This window comes from Triticum aestivum, chromosome 7D (assembly GCF_018294505.1).
Source record: "Triticum aestivum cultivar Chinese Spring chromosome 7D, IWGSC CS RefSeq v2.1, whole genome shotgun sequence".
Classification (NCBI taxonomy): domain Eukaryota; kingdom Viridiplantae; phylum Streptophyta; class Magnoliopsida; order Poales; family Poaceae; genus Triticum; species Triticum aestivum.
The window spans coordinates 171,280,234-171,297,362 of NC_057814.1; positions in this window are offsets into that span (position 1 = coordinate 171,280,234).

The following is a 17,129-nucleotide window of genomic DNA, read 5'->3' on the forward strand; positions in this document are numbered from 1 at the left end:
GCATCAACCTCAGGGAGCCCCTGAGCTCAGTGTCCGGCCTCACCGCAACACCTCCCCTCGGGAGAGTCGCGCGAGGGGGCTGCGCTCGGGTCACGCCCAAGCGTACGCCACCCAACCAGGTGCCCCGGACCTCGTTGTCGCGTGCCCCTCCCGAGCCTCGCCGAGGGCAAAGGTATGAATGGTGTTTGCACGTCAAGGGGGACTCCTGAGCATCGCGACTCAGGAGCCTAACTAGTCACGTAGCCCCTCACTCCTTGGGTCTGTCCTGGTTTCCGGTCGGCCCAACGGCGGTTGAGGTATGCGCGGGGCCGGGCTCCGCCGATGTAGAACACTAATCCTATCCTCGTGTCTCCTTCCTATAAGCCGTTTGCGCGTCAAGGGGGACTCCTGAGCATCGCGACTCGGGAGCCTAACTGGTCACGTAGCCCCTCACTCCTTGGTTCCGTCCTGGTCTCCGGTCGGCCCAACGACGGTTGAGGTATGCGCGGGGCCGGGCTCTGCCGACGTAGAACATAAGGCAAATAGGAAGAAAATCGCAAAAACTCAAAACCAATATTACAAGACATATTATTCTCCCAAATGTCAAGCACAAGTTTAAATGCCTCCACGAGGCATGATGCATGTTGCAGGAGTAAAACAGGAAAGCTGTCGCGAGCAGGTCACCCTTGGACACCGCCATCACCCACAGGAGGTGCTCCTCCCTTGGCGGCGTCGCCTTCGCCTGCACCGCCAGCCGGAGCCGCAGGATCGGTAGCACCGCCGGTCGAGGGCGCGAGAGTGAAGCCGTGGAACTTCTTCAGCAGGGCCTCCACCTGGCCCCTCACGGCTGCGGCAGCAGCCGCAGAACACTCCTCGTCCACAAGCTCCAGCATCTCGTCCAGGCGGGCAGTTGGATCGCAAAGATGGAGGTGACTGAAGACACGCGTCAATGCAGCTGAGGAAAGAACGCGGGCTTCCGCCTCGACCATAGGACCGATGCCGCTCACAACCTCCTCAAGCGCGGCAACCAAGTAGGGAAGCAGCTGAGCAGGGCCATCCTCGTCGGTGGTCAGCGGCTTTTCCAGGCCCTTCTTGTAAAGTGCTTTCAGTGCCACACAGGACCTCTTCTCGAGAAGCGTGAAGGCTGCGCGGTCCTCAGCCAGGACCTTCGCCTTGGCGTCAAGATCGACCTCCTTCGCCTCCACCTTCCTCTCCAGCTCCCCCAGCCGGCTGCGTTCAGCGGCCTGCGCCTTCGCCAACTCCCCCAGCTCGGTGTCGTGGTTCTTGATGGCGTCCTCCCGGGCCCTCATCTCCTCCTCCTTCGCCTGGCGGCCATGAGCTTCTTCTGCGTGCTCATCGCGTAGATTCTTCAGCTCGTCCTCCAGCGCCCGGCAGCGGTTGTGGGCGGCTTCGGCGTCCTTCAGCGCCGCCTCACGATCGGCCGCAGCTTGAGCGGCGGCCCGCTTCTCCTTCTCGGAGGTCGTCGCGGCCTGGCTCAGTGTCGCTCGAACTGCTGCGTCAGACTGAAGCCAGCCGGAGGCCAGCTCCAGGCGCCCGGCTACCAGGCACGGATCCGCGCCCAGGAGGTCTTCCCGTAGCTGGGTCATCTCTGAAATGTCATGTTCCAAGATAGCGGAGGAAGCAGAAGGACCTTGGAGGTGCAGCAGGAGGAAGTGGCGACGTCGTCGCCAGGGCCTGGGAGACTAAGGGCTCCTGAGCCTCCGGGACCTCGGCAGCCGAACCGGACATCGGCACTTCCGGAGCCAGCGGGGCCTCCGTGGCTGGCTCCTCTGGACGACGCCCCTCGAGGCTTCGCGAGGGCGGTCGGGTCGGAGAGGTGCGAGAGCTGTCGTTCCCTTTCTCCACGGAGGGGGGTGCGGCCGCTGTAGATGGTTCAGTCCCAGGCATGGGCGCTGCACCCTCCTTCCTCTTCTTTGCCGCATGCGGCGGCCTGGTCAACCAAGGACGAACGTCAGGAAGCAGCAGTATAAGCAAGAACAAGGCGAAGCTTGAGCACTTACTGGTCAACCGCAGCGTAGTCCACCCTCCGCTTGGTGAGCTTGAAGCCTGAGAGCTTCGAAGCCTGAGGGGTGGGCGCGCGGACTCCGGGAGCAGAAGACGGCGCAGCTGAGGGGCCAGAAACAGCTTCAGACGGCGTCAAGGCGGGAGTAACATCTCGAGTGACCATCGACGATCTGCCCCTCATCGGGATAACGGGCAGCTCCCCCTCCTCCTGGCGGGCACCGACCTCGTCGTCGTCAGGAAAGGCGTGGAGGATGTCAGCTTTGCTCAAGGGGAAGGTCTCTCCCGTCCCTTCAGGGGTCACCTCCGAGTCTTCCCCCTCCCCTTCTTCCTCCCCGCGGGACTCATCAGAAGATAGTTCCACCGGCTTCAGCGCCGCAGGGGGCCCGGTAGGCGCCGGCAGCACCAGCCCGCGCCCGTCAAAAGTCGGCCTGGAAGCCGCGACCTGCGCCCCGTCCTCACAGCAAAACAAGGGGGTGAAGATGCTCGACGGGTACTCCTGGTCGTCCCCAACCAGGAGGCGGAGAACCGTGGCCAGCTCTCTGTCGGACAAGGCCTTCGGGCTCAGGCGAACCTTATCCTCTTCATCCCCGAGCTCCCACAAGGGGTGCGTACGAGCCTGAAGCGGGGCTACGCGCAGCATCAGGAATTCCCTCAGGAGCATGGCCCCTGTCACCTTCGCCGCCTTCGCGTTGCCCGGCTTCAGGTCGGTCTTCATCTGCTCCGGCACCAACGTCACCCGCTCATCGGTGAGCTTCGCGCAAGACCCCCCCTTGTCAGACTGGGGCATCTCCATCGGTAGCGTCAAGCGTGGGTGGACGCATTTAGCATCCATCATGGCCCACTTGCTCCGGAAGACGTCGGCTTTCTTCCCCGTCTTCGAGATCGAGTTGGCCTTGCCGGCCGCGATGAAGTTGGCACACCCGAAGGTGCGACCCTCCTTGACTCGGAGGAAGAAGAAGTGGCGCAGAAGAGCCACGGATGGCATCACGCCAAGGTACGCCTCGCAGTAGTAGGCGAAGATCGACAAGAGAAGGATGGAGTTGGGATGAAGATGCAGCGCCTACAGCCCGTAGTGGCCGAGGACCTCATAGAAGAAGTCAGAAAAGGGGGGACCAACCCTGCGGCGATGCTACTCGTGAAGAAGGGGAAGAAGGTGCTTCCCTCAGGCTCCGGCACGTCGGAGGCGACCCGGAGCCCCGTCTTCCCCCTCTCGTTGCTTTCCCCCGCCGTCAGCAGGCGAGTGGCGGCGAGGCTCTTCTCTGAAACGTTGGGTGCGTTGAGAGCCGGCTCGTACCAGGCGGGCGACGAGGCAGGCTTGACCTTGAGAGGCGCCATGGGTCGTTGATGCGGTAGAGGATGGAAGCAGATCTGGAGATTTCGGAAGCACGGCGCAAGAAAGGGGATCTGAGCAAGGCGAAAGGAGGCGGAGAAGGCAAGCGTTGTCTACGCCAGCCTTTTGATAGTCGGGCAGTTGTCGAGGCAGCATGGGGAAGCGGAGACGCCCACGTCCAATCAACCGCCACGCGTCGACCAAGGCCGCAGGCTATTGGGGCCCGCGGCGCTCCGCACATGACCTTTGGCTTCGCCTCGAAGCCAAGCCCGAGCGCGCCTTGGGCCCGGGGGCTACTGTCAGCGTTCTGGGAACGGGGATCCCCAGACTTGCCTGCCAGCGGCCCACGGCGTGGCTCTGCGAGTGGGTCCGTACGGCCCATATTCACCAACAAGCATTCAAGACCCTCGCGAGGGGCCAAGCCTCGCGAGGCGGACGATGCAAGACCTCCTCGGGAGCGGCCTCACCAGGTTGGCTCACGAGAGGCGGAGAGATCAAGGCAAGGAAAACCTCGCGAGGTCCTTGTGACGTGAGCCATGACGATCGAGACCAGGCGGGCGCCAGGTGGGCGCCAGCACGCGCAGTGTCCTTGTTTCCTCTTTGGTGCTAAGGAGGCAAGCGCAGGCGAGGAGTACCGAGGCGTCAAGCAAAGGTTTCCATATCAGTGCAACGAGACCAAGACCAGCAGGACGGCAAGATGGAGGTCACCATGGAGCCCAGGGCGGCGTCACCACCAGAGCCTGTTGCAGGCGAAGACTGCTTTTGTCAGGATAAGCTGTACTAGTTGTCCCCTTTCAAACTGGCCGTTGTTGGCTCCCTTCCCGCTCAATATTTGGGGAGAGGACTAGGGCCTCTATAAATAGGACTAGCAACCACCGTAGGAGATGACTCATTCGGAGGCATCTCATCTCATCTTAAGTGATCCTCACCCACACAAGATCACCAAGCACAAGAACACCTCGCCTCAGGAGGCTGTTCTTCCCCTTGTACTGTACATCCCCAGCCCAAGAGGCAATCCACCACCACACACTGGATTAGGGTATTACCCCACAACAGTGGCCCGAACCAGTATAAATCTTGTGTCCTTTGTGTTGCGAGTTCGTCGAGTTAGTCCTTGAGATCATAGCGAGGGCGTGGATCGGTAGGGGGAGATCTTCGTGCGCACCCCAGTGTTCGAACCTTGAGGGTTTTGCCGGAACCCGAGATCTGACAAACTCGGTGGCACCGGATAGATCAAATCGGTGGGGCCGAGTTTGACTTGGGTTTAGGACATATGTGGAATTGAGAAAGTGGTTGAGGGCTTTGGAGCATATCACTAAGCTTTTTGAGCAAGCAAGCCATTAAGCAACACCTCATCCCCTTTTAATAGTACTGGCTTTTCCTATGGACTCAATGTGATCTTGGATCACTAAAATGAAAATGTAGAGTCTTGAGCTTTTGCCAATGTTTGTCCTTAGCATCTTGAAGGAGTTCCACATCCTCTTGTCCATGCCACGCCTTTGTTGAACTTATCTGAAATATACTAGATGAAAGTATTAGTCCAACAAGAGATATGTTGACATTAATTACCAAAATCACCCAGGGAGCCCTTGTGCTTTCAATCTCTCCCTTTTTGGTAATTTATGACAACATACATCAAAGCTTTAGATAAAGATATGAAGAATAATAAGTAAAGCTTTGGAAGGACATGTAACATGCATAGGCTCCCCCTACATGTATGAAATCATGTGAATATGGAATATAAGAGCATGTGAATGCATAAGCATGACAGAGCAAGCAATAAGTTACATGTATCTTGGTTATATGCATCAGAGCAAATGATGTAACTATAGGAAATGTACCTCCATGTTCATGATTCCTTCTTGCGAACAATATGTACAGTAGCAAGAAATCATCATGCACATGAGTGTGATGCATATACTTACCTTGTGGTCTTGACCTGGCTTTGGAGGAGGTGAACTTGAGAAAACAGGGTTAGATAACACAAGAACACCTACTAAACAATGCAAGAATAGGAAGCCACAAGAGTACCAAGGTTGGGATGACATGTAGAGAGTGAGTACTAGGTACTCTATTTGGATATATACATGTCCCCAAAGAGTAAAGATATGCAATGAATTCAAAAATTTCCTTCCCTTAGATGTATTTCTCCCCCTGAATCTTATATTGGATAACGGGAGAAGATAGGGAAAAGAAAATAAGAGCAAAAAACAATCATAATCAAACATAACACATACTAACATATATTTCCCCTCTTGAAGACATGTGACTTCTCTCCTCTATGGATAATAAGCATCTAGAGAAGTTTAAGGTGTGCATTCTCTCTTATGTGATAAGCTTTCATGTGCTCTCTCTCCCCCTTTGACATCAATTTCCAAGAAGGGATCTTCTAGAGCATGAGTCAAGTAGGTTTGGTCCTTGAGTCACATTACAAAGCAACATGTAATATAAGATGCTGGTAAAGGACAAGAATCATTGAGTGGAGCTGGAACAAATATGCAGGCTGCAAATGGCAAAGTGTGTTCTCAGTATTGTATTCGGTTACTCTGAGTTATTTTCTTTGGTGTCTGATAATCCCCAAGTGCAGGGAATCATCGTAGCAATTCCCAAAGGTGGATGTCATAAGTATGGAGTGTCGAACCCACAAGGAGCTAAAGGTAAGATCAATATTCTCTCAAGTTCTATCTGCCACTGATACAACTCTACGTACACCGAACGTTTGCTTCCAACGAGAAACGAGAAATAAAACTATGTTGTGGGTATGAAGAGGATAACTTTGCATGAAATCGGAGAGCTAAAACATAAAAGTAGGTGATGTTATCATTAAGTTAGAATATATTACTAAATATTATAAATAGCGAGTGTGGAATAATGATGGGTCGGTGTGCGGAATTATCCTAGGCAATTGTTAACAAGACCGGTAGTTGTCATTGCAATTTCATACGAGGGAGAGGCATAAGCTAACATACTTTCTCTTCTTGGATCATATGCACTTATGATTGGAACTCTAACAAGCATCTGCAACTACTAAAGATCATTAAGGTAAAACCCAACCATAGCATTAAAGCATCAAGTCCCCTTTATCCCATACGAAACAACCCCCTTACTCGGGTTTATGCTTCTGTCACTCAAGCAACCCACTATAAGCGAATCATAAACGTATTGCAACACCCTACAGCGGGAATTCCTCACGCTTGCGCGACACGGAGGGCACAATAGGACAACACCAAAATAAAACATACAACGCATACCAATATATATCATCAATCAACCCAAAGACAAAGGATATCTACTCAAAACATCATAGGATGGCAACACATCATTGGATCATAATATGTGGCATAAAGCACCATGTTCAAGTAGGTATTACAGCGGGGTGCGGGAGAGTGGACCGCGTAAAAGAGGTGAGGATGGTGATGATGATGGTGATGTTGATGAAGACGATCACCGCGGCAATGATTCCCCTCCCGATGGCACTCCGGCGCCACCGGGAGAGAGGAGGAGAGGTTCTCCCCCTTGTGCTTCCTCCTCCATGGCCTCCCCCCTAGATGGGGAGAGGTTCTCCCTCTGGTCCTTGGCCTTCATGGTGATGATGGCCCCTCCGGGATCCTCCTCCATGGCCTCCGGTGATGATGACCCTCTCCGGCAGGGTGCCAGAGAGGGCCTAGATTGATTTCTCATGGCTAGAGAGGCTTGCGGCAGCAGAACTTCTGATCTAGGTTATTTTCTGGGGGTTTCTGTATTTATAGGAATTTTTTGCATCGGTTTCACGTCAAGGGGGTCTCCGGGTCGTCCACGAGATAGGGGCCCACGCCCAGGGGGGTGGGCGCCCCCCCCCCCCACCCTCATGGACAGCACGGGACCCTTCTGGCCCAACTCTTTTACTCCGGGGACTTCTATTGGTCCATAAAAATCATCAAAAATTGGCACGTCAATTGGACTCCGTTTGGTATTCCTTTTCTGCGATACTCAAAAACAAGGAAAAAACAGAAACTGACACTAGGCTCTAGGTTAATAGGTTAGTCCCAAAAATCGTATAAAATATCATATAAATGCATATAAAACATCTAAGATGGATAATATAATAGCATGAATACTTCATAAATTATAGATACGTTGGAGACGTATCAGCATCCCCAAGCTTAATTCCTTCTCGTCCTCGAGTAGGTAAACATAAAAGAAATAATTTATGAAGTGTGAATGCTAGCAGGTGCACAAGTTTGATCAATGATAATTTCAATCACCTTTTCTAGCATCATTATATGTCATAACAGTAGCTCATCTCATAAAACTTTTCATGATCAAGTAACAAGCTATTCACATGTTAAAGTATAGATCATAAACTTTCTTGAAAACTAACAAACAGTGCTCTTAGTCATCAAACAATTGCAATTCATCTTATTATCGGGAAGGGTCTATGTAAGAGCTTTGATTCAGCAAACTCCACATACTCAACTATCATTTAATCTTTCACAATTGCTAACACTCATGTGATATTTATGGGTTCAAAGTTTTAATCGGACACATAGAAAGATAGGGGCTTATAGTTTCGCCTCCCAACCTTTCACCTCAAGGCTAATGTCAACAATAATAATTTATGAAAAACTACATCCAAATGGATATATATATATATATATATATAGATATCCGGATCGCTCCAACACAAAGTGCTTGCCAAAGGAAAAAGTGTAAAAAGGAAAGGTGACGATCACCATGACTCTTGTATAAGGGTAGGATATACAAGTAAAAGATAGGCCCTTCGTAGAGGAAAGCAGAGGTTGACATGCGCTTTTATGGTTGGATGCACAAAATCTTAATGCAAAAGAACGTCACTTTATATTGCCTCTTGTGATAAAGACCTTTATTATGCAATCCGTCGCTTTTATTTCTCCCCTACCACAAGTTCGTATAAAACTTATTTTCTTCGCACTAATAGATCATACATATTCAGAGAGCAATTTTTATTGCATGCACCGATGACAACTTACTTGAAGGATCTTACTCAATCCATAGGTAGGTATGGTGGACTCTCATGGCAAAACTGGTTTAAGGGATGTATGGAGGCACAAGTAGTATTTCTACTTGGTGCAAATAATTTGGCTAGCATGAGAGGGAATGGCAAGCTCAACATGTTGGATGATCCAAGACAATATAACGTTTCGGATATAGGAAAACATAACCCATTAAGTTGTCTTCCTTGTCCAACATCAACCTTTTAGCATGTCATATTTTAATGAGTGCTCACAATTACAAAAGATGTCCAAGATAGTATATTTATATGTGAAATCTCTCTTCCTTCAATATTCTTTCATGAATTGTTCAAGTGACCAATTCTGCGTTTGCTAACTTTCAATAAGTTTACTACCTATACTTATTCTGTGTGAAGTCATTACTCCCCATGGTATAAGCATATGAAACATATATAAATTCAGATTTATGATATTCAATTCATTCAACCATTTACTCATAGGATATACGTGAAGCACGTGAGTAAATGACAAACTACTCCAAAAGATATAAGTGAAGAACACTGAGTAGTCAAATAATTAACTAGCCATGGGAAGATTCTTTTTCATTCAAGATTTCAGATGCAATGATTTTATTCAAACAGCAAGTAAAATTGAAAATACGCTCCAAGCAAAACACATATCATGTGACGAATAAAAATATAGCTCCGAGTAAGGTATACCGATAGTTTTGAAGACGAAAGAGGGGATGCCTTCCGGGGCATCCCCAAGCTTAGGCGCTTGAGTCTTACTTGAATATTACCTTGGGTTGCCTTGGGCATCCCCAAGCTTCGGGTCTTTCCACTCCTTATTCTCCTCATATCGATATCTCACCCAAAGCTTGAAAACTTCAATCACACAAAACTTAACGGAACTTCGTGAGATAGGTTAGTATGATAAAGAGTAAACCATTCACTTTGGTACTGTCAAATACAAGGTTCATAATAGTTCTCACACAATGCCTACTGTAACATACCATTTCTACAATTTATATTGAGAAATATAAGCCATAGGAACTAGAAAACAAGCAAACTATGCAATGAAAACAGAATCTGTCAGAAACAGAACAGTCTGTAATGATCTGAACAGAAACCGTACTTATGCTACTCCAAAAATTATGAAATAAATTGGTGGACGTGAGTAATTTTTCTAATCTTATGCAAAAAGAATCAACTCCAAATCACTCTTCTGTAAAAAAATGGCAGCTAATCTCGTGAGCACAAAGTTTCTGTTTTTACAGCAAGATCACATTAACTTTCACCCAAGTCTTCCCAAAGGTCTTACTTGGCACTTTATTGAAGCAAAAGCTATAAAACATGATTACTACAGTAGCTTAATCATGTAAACACACAAAAACAGTAAGGGTAAATATTAGGTTGTCTCCCAACAAGCGCTTTTCTTTAGTGCCTTTTAGCTAGGCATGATAATTTCAATGATGCTCACATAAAAGAAAAGAATTGAAACACAAAGAGAGCATCATGAAGAATATGACTAGCACATTTAAATGTAACCTACTTCCTATGCCTAGGGATTTTGTGAGCACATAATTTATAGGAACAAGAATCAACAAGCATAGGAAGGCAAAACAAGTATAACTTCAAAACTTCAAGCACATGGAGAGGAAACTTGATATTATTGCAACTCCTACATGCATATATTCCTCCCTCATAATAATTTTCAGTAGAATCATGAATGAATTCAACAATATAACCATCACATAAAGCATTCTTTTCATGATCTACAAGCATAGAAATTTTTCTACTCTTCACATAAGCAAAATTCTTCTCATTCGGAATAGTGGGATCACTAATTCCTAAAGTTGACACTCTTCCAAACCCGCTTTAGATGATAGTATTATTCATACTCCAAGAGATATAAGTGAATTTCATGGAGCATTCTACAATTAATATAGACTAACCAATATCCAAGCTCAAAATATATAAGTGAAGCACACGAAGCATTCTATAAAACCATACTCAAAAGATTTAAGTGAAGCACAAAGAGCATTCTGTAAGGTCATACTCAAAAATATATAAGTGAAGCACATGAATCATTCTATAAATTGATGAAGGGACATCTCATACTAGCATGGTTCTTAAATAAAAAGAAAAACACAAAGGACACAAATCATGTGAACAAAACAATAACCGAGGTATACCGATAATTGTTGAAGAAGAAAGATGGGATGCCAACCGGGGCATCCCCAAGCTTAGATGCTTGAGTATCCTTGGAATATTTACTTGGGGTGCCTTGGGCATCCCGAAGCTTGAACTCTTGCCTCTCTTTATTCTTCTCACATCGGTAACTCCTCGTTCTCCGAACACTTCATCCACAAAAACTTTGTGAGATCCGTTAGTATACTAAAGCAAATCACTACCTTTAGGTACTGTTGCAAACTCATTCCAATTTCATATTAGCACTTTATCTACTGTATTCAAACTTCACCATGGTTCATACCCCCCGATACTACCCATAGATTCATCAAAATAAGCGATCAACACATAGAAAACAGAATCTGTCAAAAACAGGACAGTCTATAGTAATCTGGAAGTTTTGTAAACTTCTGTAACTCCAAAAAATTCTAAAAACATATGACAGTTTTGTACAGAAGTAATGTGCAAAAAGTTTCAGACCCATTTGACCTTCCAGTAAAAAAATGTAAATTCACGCACTACAGCCAAAGTTTCTGTTTTTGTTCTGCACATAGTAAACACGCAATCTAATCATCCTAAAACCAAAGCTTGGCACAATATTTTTATAATACAAAGGATATATACAAGGGGATAATTATTTACAGAGAAACTTCCATGAAAAATTCTACATTATTTCCGTGAGCATGAACACAAGTGCTTAAGGTCAACCCTCACTTCTTCAATGCATAACTTTCCAATCGCTTCTCTTTTTGAAAAACTTTTTAGGCATGAGAGGCGAGTAAATTTTTTGTATTTTCATTCTTTTTAAAAAAAATGTATGTTTCACCCACAACTAAACAGAAACAAAAAGGAAAAACAAAATCTACTTAGTGAAGAAAGCAAACAAGTACACACGAGAATACCAACCCCACGCTATTGCTCCCTGGCAACGGCGCCAGAAAAGAGCTTGATAATCTCTAAGTGCAGGGAATCATCATAGCAATTCCCAAAGGTGGAAGTCATAATTATGGAGTGTCGAGCCCACAAGGAGCTAAAGGTAAGATCAATATTCTCTCAAGTCCTATCTGCCACTGCTACGACTCTACGTACACCGAACGTTTGCTTCCAACTAGAAACGAGAAATAAAACTACATTGTGGGTATGAAGAGGATAACTTTGCATGAAATCAGAGAGCTAAAACATAAAAGTAAATGCTGTTATCATTAAGTTAGAATATATTACTAAATATTATAAATAGCGAGTGTGGAATAATGATGGGTCGGTGTGCGGAATTATCCTAGGCAATTGTTAACAAGACCGGTAGTCGTCATTGCAATTTCATACGAGGGAGAGGCATAAGCTAACATACTTTCTCTTCTTGGATCATATGCACTTATGATTGGAACTCTGGCAAGCATCCGGAGCTACTAAAAATCATTAAGGTAAAACCCAACCATAGCATTAAAGCATCAAGTCCCCTTTATCCCATACGCAACAACCCCCTCACTCGGGTTTATGCTTCTGTCACTCAAGCAACCCACTATAAGCGAATCATAAACGTATTGCAAAACCCTACAGCGGGAATCCCTCACGCTTGCGCGACACAGAGGGCACAATAGGACAGCACCAAAATAAAACATACAACTCATACCAATCTATATCATCAATCAACCCAAAGACAAAGGATATCTACTCAAAACATCATAGGATGGCAACACATCATTGGATCATAATATGTGGCATAAAGCACCATGTTCAGGTAGGATTACGGCTGGGTGCGGGAGAGTGGACCGCGTAAAAGAGGTTAGGATGGTGATGATGATGGTGATGTTGATGAAGACGATCACCACGGCGATGATTCCCCTCCCGATGGCACTCCGGCGCCTCCGGGAGAGAGGAGGAGAGGTTCTCCCCCTTGTGCTTCCTCCTCCATGGCCTCCCCCTAGATGGGGAGAGGTTCTCCCTCTGGTCCTTGGCCTTCATGGCGATGATGGCCCCTCCGAGATCCTCCTCCATGGCCTTGATGATGATGGCCCTCTCCGGCAGGGTGCCAGAGAGGGCCTAGATTGATTTCTCGTGGCTACAGAGGCTTGCGGTGGCAGAACTTCCGATCTAGGTTATTTTCTGGGGGTTTCTGTATTTATAGGAATTTTTGGCGTCGGTTTCACGTCAGGTGGGTCTCCGGGTCGTCCACCAGATAGGGGCCCATGCCCAGGGGGGTGGGCGCGCCCCCCACCCTCGTGGACAGCCCGGGACTCTTCTGGCCCAACTCTTTTACTCCGAGGGCTTCTTTTGGTCCATAAAAAATCATCAAAAATTGGCGGGTCAATTGGACTCCGTTTGGTATTCCTTTTCTGCGATACTCAAAAACAAGGAAAAACCAGAAACTGGCACTGAGCTCTAGGTTAATAGGTTAGTCCCAAAAATCATATAAAATATCATATAAATGCATATAAAACATCTAAGATGGATAATATAATAGCATGAATACTTCATAAATTATAGATACATTGGAGACGTATCTGTGGCACCGAGTTGTTTCCATTTAGCCGAGAAGGACAAATCGGTGAGACCGAATTAAACACAGAGAGAAAACAATTGTCATCTCAGCTCACTTAGGCAAATAAGATCTCACAAAGATTTGGAAGGAATTAACTGGAACATTTCCAATTAATTGGATGCAGGGAATGCAGAACATAACAAAGAAGAGAAGAAATCTAGATGAAGTGAAAGGGAAACATGCAAGAGACAAATGCAAGAACACAGAATAACACTAGAGAACTTCATCTAGAATTGGTCGACAACAAGGTCACCTATGTTAGAGTATATTGACTAAGGAGTCAGGTGAGAACATTTGATCGTAGGTCATACTCATATTTTAAGCTCAAAATGGGGTTGCCATTTTTATTTAAGCATTTTGATGTATTCACATCTTGTTGAGCTGCTTTGACCCATGACTTGGGGTAAAGCTTCTCTAAGATGGAATAACATACCTTGGGTGGTGGTGTTGAACTTGATCATGTAGTTCAACTTGTGTGGGATGCTCAAGGTTGATGTAGCTCATCAATGAGTTGGGAGCACCACTTGTAGTTTGAGTTCATCTACCTACATGGGTTAGTCTTGCATGGAAGAGCACTTGTTTATCCAAAATGACAAGCATGAAATTTGATACCAGATGAAATTTGATATATAGAGATTGTCAAAGGATATGTTTGAAAGGATTCATGCTTCCTTGTCTTCAACCACCGATTTGTAGAGACTTGGTGATGTAGGGATTTCTCAAGATGTTAGTGAGTGGAAATCTCATAGATTTAGATTCATCCAAGTACCTACAAGGGTTAGATAGCATGAAAGGGAGCAAGTATATCCAAGACATATGATCATCATCATAAGAGAAATATCAAGGATTAGTCAAAGGCTCATGCCTTTCATGTATCCAAATGGAGTTTCTACTCCAAGTTTGAAGCATCAATGATGTTCAATTCACCTCTCGAACGGCAAAATACTTTCTCATCAAGCGGTTTGGTGAATATATCTGCCAATTGATTATCGGTACGAACATGCTTAAGATCAATGTCTCGTTTAGCAACATGATCTCGAATGAAATGATGAGAACTTCAATATGCTTAGTTAGAGAATGTTGCACGGGATTATGAGCAATCTTAATAGCACTTTCATTGTCACAAAGCAATGGGACATGTTTCACATAGATCCCATAATCTTTAAGAGTTTGGGTCATCCAAAGTAATTGAGCACAACATGAACCGGCGGCAATGTATTCCGCTTCGGCGGTGGATAAGGATACCGAGTTTTGTTTCTTAGAGGACCAAGACACAAGAGATCTACCAAGAAATTGACAAGTACCCGAAGTGGACTTTCTATCAACCTTGTCACCAGCATAGTCCGAATCGTAGTAGCCAACAAGATCAAAGGAAGACCTCTTAGGATACCAAATGCCCAAATTTGGTGTATGGATTAAGTATCTCACTATCCTTTTCACAGCCTTAATATGACATTCTTTGGGGGCGCTTGATATCATGCACACATGCACACACTTAGCATAATATCGGGACGGGAGGCACATAGATATAAAAGTGAACCAATCATAGAGCGGTAAACCTTTTGGTCAACCGATTTGCCATCCTTAGTCAAGTCAAGATGTCCACTAGTAGGCATGGGTGTTTTCATACCTTTGCTTTCTTGCATGTTGAACTTCTTGAATAAGTCATTGGTATACTTTGTTTGAGAAACAAAGGTGCCCTCCTTAGTTTTCTTTATTTGCAAACCAAGAAAGAACTTGAGTTCACACATCATAGACATCTCAAACTTCTTCGACATTAGCTTTCCAAACTTTTCACTAAAATGAGGGTTAGTCGAACCAAATATGATATCATCAACATAAATTTGGCACACAAATAATTCTCCATTAACCCTTTTAGTAGAAAGAGTAGAATTATCTTTCCAATCTCAAAGCCTTTTTCAATAAGGAACTTGGTCAAGCATTTATACCACGCTATAGGAGCTTGTTTAAGACCATAAAGAGCTTTGTGAAGTTTGTAAACATGGTCGGGTTTCTTAGGATTAACAAAGCCGGGAGGTTGTTTAACATAAACTTCCTCCTCAATTTCACCATTTAGAAAAGAACTTTTAATGTCCATTTGGTACAAGGTAATATCATGATGATTTGCATAGGCAAGTAAGATGCGGATGGACTCAAGTCTAGCAACGGGGGCATATGTCTCACCATAGTCCATACCTTCGAATTGAGTGTAGCCTTGAGCGACGAGACGTGCTTTGTTGCGAACGACTTGTCCATCTTCGTCTTGCTTGTTGCGAAACACCCAATTGGTACCAATGATGTTGTGGTTGTTGTCGGGCTTCTCAACCAATGTCCACACTTGGTTCCTCTCAAAGTTGTGTAGCTCTTCATGCATGGAATTTATCCAATTCGGATCTTCTAATGCTTCTTCAACCTTCATAGGTTCAATGCTAGAGATGAATGAATAATGTTCACAAAAATTAGCCAAACGAGTTTTAGAGTGAGTGATTCTCCCGGTTTGGATATCATTGAAGATTTGTTCGACGGGATGGTCTCTTGAAACTCTTGCTCTAACTCGTGAGAGATTTTGTTTGGGTCGGGGTGGAACATCTTCTTCATCATCTTGTTCTTCCTCTTGGCCTTCTTCGTTGTTGGTGTTGTTGTTCTCTTGTCGAGGTGGAGAAGGAGGTTGATGAGGTTCATCTTGGTGTACTTCCTCGTTTTCTTCATCTTGGCGTGTCCCACTTGTGGATGCCTCCGTGTCAACTCTTGGTTCACCTTGTTGTGAGGTAGAAGCTTCCACTTGGACGGATGAGGTATTCTCCTTCACCTCCGTTGGACGAATCTTGCCAATAGACAAGTCTAGGATTGCTTCCGAAGGGTCTTTGTCTCCTACATCAATTGGCAATTGCTCTACTTGCGAGCCGTTAGATTCATCAAACTTCACATCAACCGTCTCTTCAACCTTTCGGGTGAAATTGTTGTAGACACGGTAAGTGTGAGAGTTTGAGCCATAACCGAGTAGGAAACCCTCATGAGATTTAGGAACAAATTTAGAACGACGATGCTTATCAAGAATATAGCACTTTGAGCCGAATACTCGAAAGTATCCAACTTGGGGTTTGTTACCGGTGAGAAGCTCGTATGCCGTCTTGCCGAGTGTCTTGTGAAGATATAAACAATTTGTTGCATGACAAGCTTTCTCAACCGCTTCCGCCCAAAAGTGTTTTAGCGCCTTGTACTCATCAAGCATCGTCCTCGCCATCTCAATAAGAGTCCAGTTCCTCCTCTCAACAACTCCATTTTGTTGAGGCATGTACATGGTCGTGAACTCATGTGAAATCCCTTCTTCGTCAAGAAAGGTGTCCACATTTGTGTTTAACTCCGTTCCATTGTCGCTGCGAACCTTCTTGATCTTCACTTCAAATTGATTTTGGGCCTTCCTAGCGAAGTTCTTGAAGATCTTTTGGACCTGCGACTTATCATCAAGAAAGAACACCCACGTAAATCTTGAAAAACATCAACGATGACTAAACCAAACGAGTTTCCACCGAGACTTTTATAGGCGTTTGGACCAAAGAGATCCATACGAAGTAGCTCGAGCGGTCTTCTCGTGGTCATGATGTTCTTCACGGGGTGTGATGGTAGCTACAACTACGTCGATATTTCCCCAGAGAGGGAGGGATGATGTAGCACAGCGACGGTAGGTATTTCCCTCAGTTATGAAACCAAGGTATCGAACCAGTAGGAGAACCAAGCAACACAACGTAAACAGTACCTGCACACAAACAACAACACCTCGCAACCCGACGAGTTAAAGGGGTTGTCAATCCCTCCCGGGGTACAGCGCCTCAAGATATGCAAGCGGACGTGAGGTAAATTGTAGTAGATTGATAGATCGAATGCCAAATAAGATAAATAAAGATAAAACGCAACAAGGTATTTTTGTATTTTTTGGTTTAATAGATCTGAATAAAAATGCAAAGGAAAAGTAGATCGCAAGAACGGTGGGTAAACAAATTACTGTTGGGAAATTGATAGAACTTCAAATAATTATGACGATATCCAGGCAATGGTCATTACATAGGCATCACGTCCAAGATTAGTAGACCGACTCC